Raw genomic sequence first — 8,940 nt, 5'->3', positions numbered from 1 at the left:
GAACTCGGAGATCGAGAAACACTTCTGAACGTAATAAGGATGACAAAGAATCTTACCTTATAGTTCACGAAGAAACATTAAGTGACATAGGAAATGAGTTATACACTGTATGCACATTTGTCCGGAAGGACAAGTGGGAGATTAAAAGGAATGGTGTCCTTCCAACAAGTGTATTCTTCCGATAAAGGGTTCAAAATCATTACAGAGCTAATTCTTCAGTAAGGTCAAGTGATCGGAATGCCTAGGTGGAGGCCGCTTTCGATCAGTAATATCGAGGTACAATTGATATTACAGCTTGATCTTAACTGAACCCTTCGGGTCGAACCCAATCGAATCACCGATTCGAGACGACGAATTAATCCGAAAGGATTTAATGAGTCGACAGAGTTTTACGAATACAGACGTCGAAAATCGAGCCTAGGGCGTCGAGACCGAGCGTCGCAAAATCACAAAGCGATGTGGATGCCAAGCTAGTTCAAGCTCAAGGCGCACCATTGCAGCCTAGGTGCACTATCGCAGCCTAGGCATGCGCATGGCAGCCTATCGCAGAGCACCACAGGCCCCAGGCAGCCCATCGCAGCTAGCAGCGTGCTAGCTTGGGTGCCTGGGTGCGCATGGCAGCTATCGCAAGCTCCACAAGCACCAGGCAGCCCATCGCAGCTAGCAGTGTGCTAGCTTGGGTGCCTGGGTGCATATGGCAGGCTATCGCAGCACGCAGCCCAAACCAGGCACCATCGCAAGGCATGGCACCACGCACAGCACCATCGCAATGCCAGGGGCGTGCGTGCCTCGCAGCCTCGCACAACAGCCTCATTGATATGTATGGGCTGGTGCGTGTGTGTGTGCAATGGGGTGGCTGGGTTGCTAAGCAGCAGCACCACGCATGCATGTGCGTGTGCGTGTGTGCGTGCCTCGCACCAAGCACAGCAGTGCTAGGCACTGGCTAATGCGAGCGTTGCGTGGTGCATGGTGCATGTAGCGTGGATGGTGTGAGGGAAGGGCCAGCATGCGTGGCTCGCTAGCAGCACGCATGCTGGCTGTGCTAGAAATGGCGCGCAAGGAGGTGTGTGTGGGCTGCTGGGGCCAGGGCCAGCACTAGGTGCTAGTAGCGCCCAGCGCCAGCACGTAGGACCAGCACAGCCCTGCAGCAGCATGCACTGGTTGGCTGGCTGGGTGCTGGGCAGCAAGGCAATGCTACTTGGCAGCCCTAGCTGGCACGCTAGCTGGCAGCCAGCTAGCCCACCTTGACCCGGTTTTGGGCAGTGTGTGTGGGGACCAATTCATGGCCTTGGGGATCAAGGCAATGGTCCCCCCCCCCCAAGCCTTGGTCCTCACTTGGCTTTCTCTATATTTGTGCCATGTGTCGATTTGTGATTGAATTGATTAATTATTTAATTTTGGAATTAAATAATTATCATTTTACTAACTCTCCCACATTGATGGGAGATTGGAAATCAAGGAATCATTTCCCTATAAATACCAAGCTTGGGTATTGGGAAATGACACAATCTTGAGTGGAATTAAAAAGGCAACTCTAAGAAAGAGTAAACCTTTGATTCGTAAAACTCATAGTTTTTTTTTTTTGTCCGAGTCTTGACTAACCTTCAAGACTTAGGACGCTCGGGTTGGGTCGAGGGTACAATCCGTCGGAGATCTGGTCTTTTCGGGATTTTGAAGTAAGAGCTCTTTGGGAGCGAAGCACGCGTCAAAGGTATAATTCTTGTTCTTAATCTTGTTTGATTAAGTTTATTATGCTTGTTAATTGCTTTAATTAAGGGGCGGGTCTTGGTGGGTTTCCTTCCGCGTAGTGTCGGGTCACTACGAAACCCTACAAAATCGAGGTCTAACCTCGTTAAAATAATTAATTAAAATTAAAACGGCAAAATTTTGCAAAAGACGATAGCCAAAAATTTAAGCAAAAATAACCCACCAACAAAATACGAGGGCTGCGCACCGTGGCTGCTAGGCAGCCCATGTGTTGCGCCTGCTGTGCTGGGTGCCAGCATCTACGCCCAGCGCAGCGTGCTACGCTAGCCAGCACTAGCAACTCGCTACGCATGTTGCGCATGCTAGCTTGCTAGCTAGTGCCTGGCAGCGTATGGCAGGCTGGCTGGGGCTTGCTGCCTCGGTACCCAGCAGCACGTAAAAGTAACTCCAGCAGCCCAGCCACGCACCTAGCACTATGGCAGCACGCAACAGTACCCTTCGCCACACTGCACAGCAACACCTCGAGGCTTAAGCACCCTTGTGCGCACCTAGCACTATGGCTAGCCTTGGTGACGCTTGGGTGCTTTTGCCTCGATTTTCGTGTCGTTTCTCGGGATTTTAATCCCAATTTACGTGTGACACAAAATTAATCCTAATTTTATTTTAGGATTAATTTAGGGCAAAATGAAAATAAAATAAGTCAAACTTAATTAAATTCAATTTTAATGGTGCACAAGACTAAATCATCCAAAATTACCCTTTTGAAATAATTTAGGTCTTTCTTGATGCTTTAAAATTGAAGGGCTACACCCAAAATTAATTTGACCAATATGCAAATTAATAATGATTTTGAAAAAGTAGGGAGTTGGAAAATAAAACCATTCATCTAATAAAAATCTTCCAACTTTTAACTTGTGTATAATAACAAAATTACATCTTCCAATATGAAGATTAATCAAGATTCAATCACAAGTACTTGAACTTTAAGGACTTTAATCAACACAAAATGAATAAATCCAAAGTTAGTTCAACCATGGAATTTAGAATCAAAGTTCTAACCATTTAAACACTCAAAGATTGGATCTTTAATATACAAGGAACTTTAAAATTTCACATTCAAAATAAACATTCACTCTTTAATGCAATTTATTTGCATGATTGTGAAATAACAAGTTTATGCGAGAAATTGAACATACCAACTTAAGCATACATTATGACTTCATAACCATGCTTAAAAGGGTTTATAATTGCAATAGATTAGGGATGCAACTATACATTATTTAATCTACCCTTGACATGCATAATTAATCAAGGCATAAAGATTTAAATTTTTTCGTCAAAAACGAAAAAACCCCTCGAAAAACATAATTCTTGGTGGATTTTGGCTTCTGGACAACCCTAAAGGATCAGAAACAATTTAGAACATCGATTCCACACTAAAATCACTATTTTTGAGTCAAAATATGGGTTCGTCAGCCAAAATTAATAAAAAAAATACGAGTTTTAAAATTAATTAAAACAAGCTTCTAATCCAACTAGAAATCACAACCAGAAATTTAAATCCATTTTAAATCACCTTAATTAATTAGAAATTGCAATAATTAAAAGGAGCGCGGCTCCGATACCGCTGTTGGGTTTCATATAAAGTCCAACGCTACGCGGAAGAGAAATCCGCTCAAGACCCGCCCTAATAATTAAAGCAATAAAGCATGCATAAACATAATTAAACAATAATTAAGAAAAGGGATAAAGAAGTAATACCCTTGAAGCGTGCTTCGCTCGTAAACCGAGCTCTAACTTCGAAGCTTAAAGCCTCACAAGCGTGACAGCCTCCAACGGCTCGTTCCCACGACCCGACTCAAACGATCTTCATCTCGAGGGTTAGTCGAGACTTGACCAAGTATAAAACTAGAGTTTTACGAACTTAAAGGTTTTCTCAATAATAAGAGATGCCTTTTTTAGTTCCACTCAAGTTGTTTCCCAAATGCTCAATCATGGGGTATTTATAGGGAAATGCAACTTGATCTTCCTATTCATGATCAATGTGGGATAGTTGCATTTTTCACTAATATATTTAATTCCAAAATAAATTATAAAACAATTCAATCACAAATCAACAAGTGGCATGAGGAGAGGAGAGGTTAAGTGAGGACCATGACCATGGGGGGGACCATTGCCTTGCTCCCCAAGGCATGACTCTAAGCCTTGGTCCTCACTCTCCTCAAACCGGCATCAAGCAAGGGGTGAGCTGGCTGCCAGCCTTGCTGGCCAGCTAGCACGCACCTGCCAGCATGCCTAGCACATGCATGCTGCTAGCGAGCCACGCATGCTGCTGGCTGCTGGGCGCTGGGTGAGCCCTTGCTTCTTGCTACTTGCTGCCTGATGCTGCCATGCGAAGGCACGCACATGCAAGCACCCAGCTCGCTTCTGCTGCTTGGTACTGCCATGCGAAGGCACGCAAGCAAGCACCTAGCAACCCGAGGCATGATGTGCTAGCGATGCACGCACACATGCCAGCGCTTAGTGCTAGCGATGGTGTGTTGTGCGCCTAGCAGTGCGAGGCCTTGCGCTAACACCTAGGCACGCAAGCTCGCATGCTGCGGTGGTGCTATGCCATGCGAAGGAACGCATACACGCAAGCACGCTGCTGCTTCTTGGTGCTGCCGTGCGAGGCACTCACATACGCAAGCACCTAGTGCTAGCGATGGTGCGCCTAGCACACATGGTGCGTCTAGGCTTGCGCCTAGCCATGCAAAGTGCATGCTAGCTCAAGCTATCCTAGCGTCCACATGGCTAGGCCATTGTGATGCTACGGCTACGCTCAAACTTGTTGCTTGTTGATTTTGTGAAGCTTGGTCTCGACGCCCTAGGCTTGATATCCGACGTCTGTGTTCGTAATACTCTAGTGACTCATCAAATACTTCGGATTGATTCGTCTGTTCGGATCGGTAGTTCGTTTGGGTTCGACCCGAAGGGTTCAGTTAAGACAAAGCTGTAATACTAATTGTTCATTAATATTACAAATTGGAAGCGGCCTTCACCTAGACATTTCGTTCACTTGATCTCATTGAAGAATTAGCTTCCTGATAATTCTGAACCCTCTATTAGAATAATACACTTGTTGGAAGGACACCATACCTTTCAAATATAAGGTTTGGCTTGTTGAGAAACATGAAAATTCTTCAAATAAAGAAGTTTAGCGGGAGTAAAAGTCAATTATGTAAAGATCCAACAAGAAGTTTACGAACTCTGTTGTGAAATGACTAGCAAATGCTAAATGCTTAAATTTAAAAGTGTTTTCGACAATGGACGAGCTAAAGGCGATACTTAGTACATATTGGGAATTAAGATCTATTGTATAGACTTAATAAAATGTTTAAACGAGTAAAGGAATTTACCATGTTAAACATGAAGGACTTTGAAAGGCTTTCGACCCATATGTATAAAACTAAGTAAATGTTTGGACTAAGTATAAGCTAGGCTAATACTAAGTCAAACAAGAAAGACTCTAGTAGAGACTTTCAACCGTATTATATAGCAAACAGATTAGCAAGACTCAATGAAACTAGATGAGCTAAAAGTCACATGAATGGGATGAAATTAGGAATATTTCAGCAGTTGAATCCATCATGTACGCTACGATATGGAATCGTCACACATGCTTAGAGCATGACAAGTATAAAATACCAATCGACTTGAATCTAAGCAATGGATCGTTTGATTATGATCAAGAACATCCAAATTACTTGGTTAAGTAAAAGGATGAATTCTTGATGCATGGAAACAAATATAATATGAATATTGATGTTGCGAGCACAACCTTAGCAAGGATCAGATCCTTAACAAGGAAGCCATTTATAAGCACGAGGATAAAACGCGTCGTGGCTTGAGAATGGCAACATGAACTTATGTCCATGTATATTGTGCGGAAATTTAAGGCAAAATTTCCATAATAACAAATGATTAGGGTATCCAAATCATTGTAAGCCAGGTGGAGTAAAATCCAAGCAAAGCATCATTAGGAAATCTGCTAAAGTATATGTTTAAAACATTATTGCCTTAAAGGCAATAATAAGGAAGTTATTCAATGGATAGTTCGTTGTTGAACTTTGATGATTATAGGTTGTCAAGTTGACAATCCATAACACTCTCAAATTTTATCATCTTATTATGAGAGATTTTTTTATAATGAAGATGCTAAGTTTTGCAAAGTAATCATAACTAAACCAATGCAATAAGTGAACCAAAAAATTCACAATTGCTTAAAAGAAATCAAGCATATTACATAAGGGTATGATTGCTATAAATGTTTAGTCAAGAGTATTACTCTTAAAACATTTGGGAAAAACCATTTATCATAAGATGAAACGTTGAAAAGTTTCACAGTGGAATAAAATTTTTACTAATAAATTCTACAAACTATTTAATTGTGGTTTAGAATTAAATAATGAGTCCATTTGATTTGAGAATATTCAAAACAGGGTATCAAGACAATGTCTTGGATAAAGAAACACATGTTAAGTGAACATTGAATATTTTAATCGAAGATTATCCCTAATCAAGGTCATTTAAATGATGGACGACTAATGACCACTTGAGATTAGTGTGTAGTATGATTTATAGCAGCGTTTCTTGTGCTACAAGGACATGATTGTCATAAATCATTTGCATAGGTACTTGTTTGGAACTATACCAGATTGAGCTATGAGAATACTTAAAGAGATTTAAAATCGTCATAAGTATATTTCTCATTATAGCTATCGAAACCTCTTTCCTCGACCATAAGTATTGTAAGTTCTCTTGTTTGAGTACTAGTCCGTTTTGATGTTGTCAAATGTCTGCCGTAAATTGGGATTATCACGGAAACACTCGGGAGAGTAGGTCCTCTTAGTAAGCGAAGCTATCAATACAAGACTGGGAATGTCCCCCTATTAACAATAGGGAACATGTCTTTGTTGTTTACAAGGCCTCTCGAAGAGCGAGACAGTGAAAATGAAGGGCCGTGCTCAGATGGATTTTAGAATTCATCTTCTTATTAACAGTCGATCTCGGAAATTGAGAAGCACTTCTGGACGTAATAAGGATGACGAAGACTCTTACCTTATAGTTCATGAAGAGACATTAAGTAACATAGGAAATGGGCTATAAACCAACAACGCACTTTTCCGGAAGGACAAGTGGGAGATTGAAAGGAATGGTGTCCTTCGAACAAGTGTATTATTCCGATAGAGGGTTCAGAATTATTAGAAAGCTAATTATTCAGTGAGGTCAAGTGATCGGAATGCCTAGCTGGAGGCCGCTTCCGATCAGTATTATTAATGTATAATGAATATTACAGCTTAATCTTGGCTGAACCCTTCGGGTCACACCCAATCAAGTAACCGAACCGAAACGACGAATTAATCCGAAGGATTAAATGAGTCATTAGAGAATTACGAACAAAGATGTCGGATATCGAGCTTAGAGCGTCAAAACCGAGCATCGTAAGTCGAGTCGAATTCAGAATTCGACGAGACGAGAAATTAAGCAATCGACAAGTTCAGGCTAAGCTGTAGCTTCGCATTGGCCTAGCCATACGAAGGCTAGGCTAGCATAGGGCATCAACCGCATCGCATGGCTGTGCCGCAAGCCAAGCACGTATGTGCATGTAGGCTTGCTGGCCGAGCATGCTTGCGGGACTGGTGCGCCTAGCCGCACACAAGCTAGCACCAGCACGCATGGCTTGGCTAGCAGGGGCATGGCAGCAGCTCCTTTGTGAGCAGAAAGGGTCTATCTAGCATGCTAGGCCAAGCAAACAGCAATGCAGCACAGCACGAGGCCCGACACGCAAGGTGGCCCGTGCATGTGTTGGTTGTACCGCACAGCATAAGGCCCAACACGTAAGCTGGCCTGTGCGTGTGCTGGCTTTGCCCCACAGCAAGGCTGGCATCCAGCCAGGCCTTCCGTCCATGCCAGCCATAGCAGCCCGCATGTGGCAGCTCTTGCGTGTGGTTGTGCGTGTGAAGGCATGTGTTGGTGGGTTTCTTGGGGAGGAAGGGGAGGATGGTCCCCCCCCCTTTGTGGTCCTCACCTAACCCCTTGGTCACCATTTGACACTTGTTGTTTGTTGATTCACTTGCATTTCAATTTGAATTTTGAATTAAAATAAATTAAATAAAATGCATTTTACCAACTCTCCCACATTGATGGGAGATTGGAATTCAAGAGCTCCCTTCCCTATAAATAACACTCATTTGGCATTGGGAAGGGACACTTGAGCTTTGAACTTGAAGGGATTTCAAAGAAGAGAATACCTTAGTTCTAATACTCTAAGTTCTTTTGGTCTAACCCCAACTAAGCTTCGGGGTAGGGCCGTTCGCGTCGGGTCTCGAGGGTGAGAGCCACCGGAGGCTTGCGCATTTGCGGAGCTTTATGCTTTCAAGTAGAAGCTCTTATAAATAGCGAAGCACGCATCAAGGGTAAGATCATCTTTTCTTCTTTCCCTCTCCTTGTTAATTAATTATGTGATTGTTAATATGCATGTTTAGTTACTTTAATTTGTGTGCGGATTTTGGGAGGGTTTCATTCCGCGTAGTGTCGGACACTTCAAAACCCAACAATAGTAATACCTGAGCAATCTCCCAGATCTATGCATCTTTGCAGGTGACTGAAGAACCACACCCAAGATTGGTTATTTTCACCTTCAACTTCTAGCCATGCAATGGGGAACATCTGCTCATTAGCATCTCTACCCACTGCACTTAAAATCTTACCACCAAGAAAAGTCTTAAAAAAAGCAGCATCCACACATATAACTCTTCTGCATCCTTTCTTCCATCCTTCCATGAGCCCCTCAAAGAAAGTGAAGAATCTCTGAAATACAAGAGTTTTCCCTTTTTTAGCAGCAGTATCAACTGTTGAACAACTGTCCCAAGACTCTTTTCCTTGATTGCCTTCATATATCTCTCTAGTTTCATGCAGTGGTCTTTCATAGACCAATGAAGCGGTTTGTGAGCATTGTACTACACTCTGTATGCAAATGCCCTCCGAACCAGGACTCTGTAAGCCCTCCTTATTGATGAGTGGCATTTATGCCACTATTTCACCCCTTTTTAGTAAGGATTTTCCCTCATTTGTCACTTGTTTGCGTCTTCTCTAACCTTTTTTACCTTTATTTTGGTTACATTTGATTTCTCTCGTGATTTTCCTCTTCTTTTAGCTTTTGTTATGTTTTGTAGCAATTTTATCTTTGTT

This window comes from Chenopodium quinoa, unplaced genomic scaffold (genome assembly GCF_001683475.1).
Source record: "Chenopodium quinoa cultivar QQ74 unplaced genomic scaffold, ASM168347v1, whole genome shotgun sequence".
Lineage (NCBI taxonomy): Eukaryota > Viridiplantae > Streptophyta > Magnoliopsida > Caryophyllales > Amaranthaceae > Chenopodium > Chenopodium quinoa.
Note: the sequence above shows the minus strand (reverse complement) of the source record.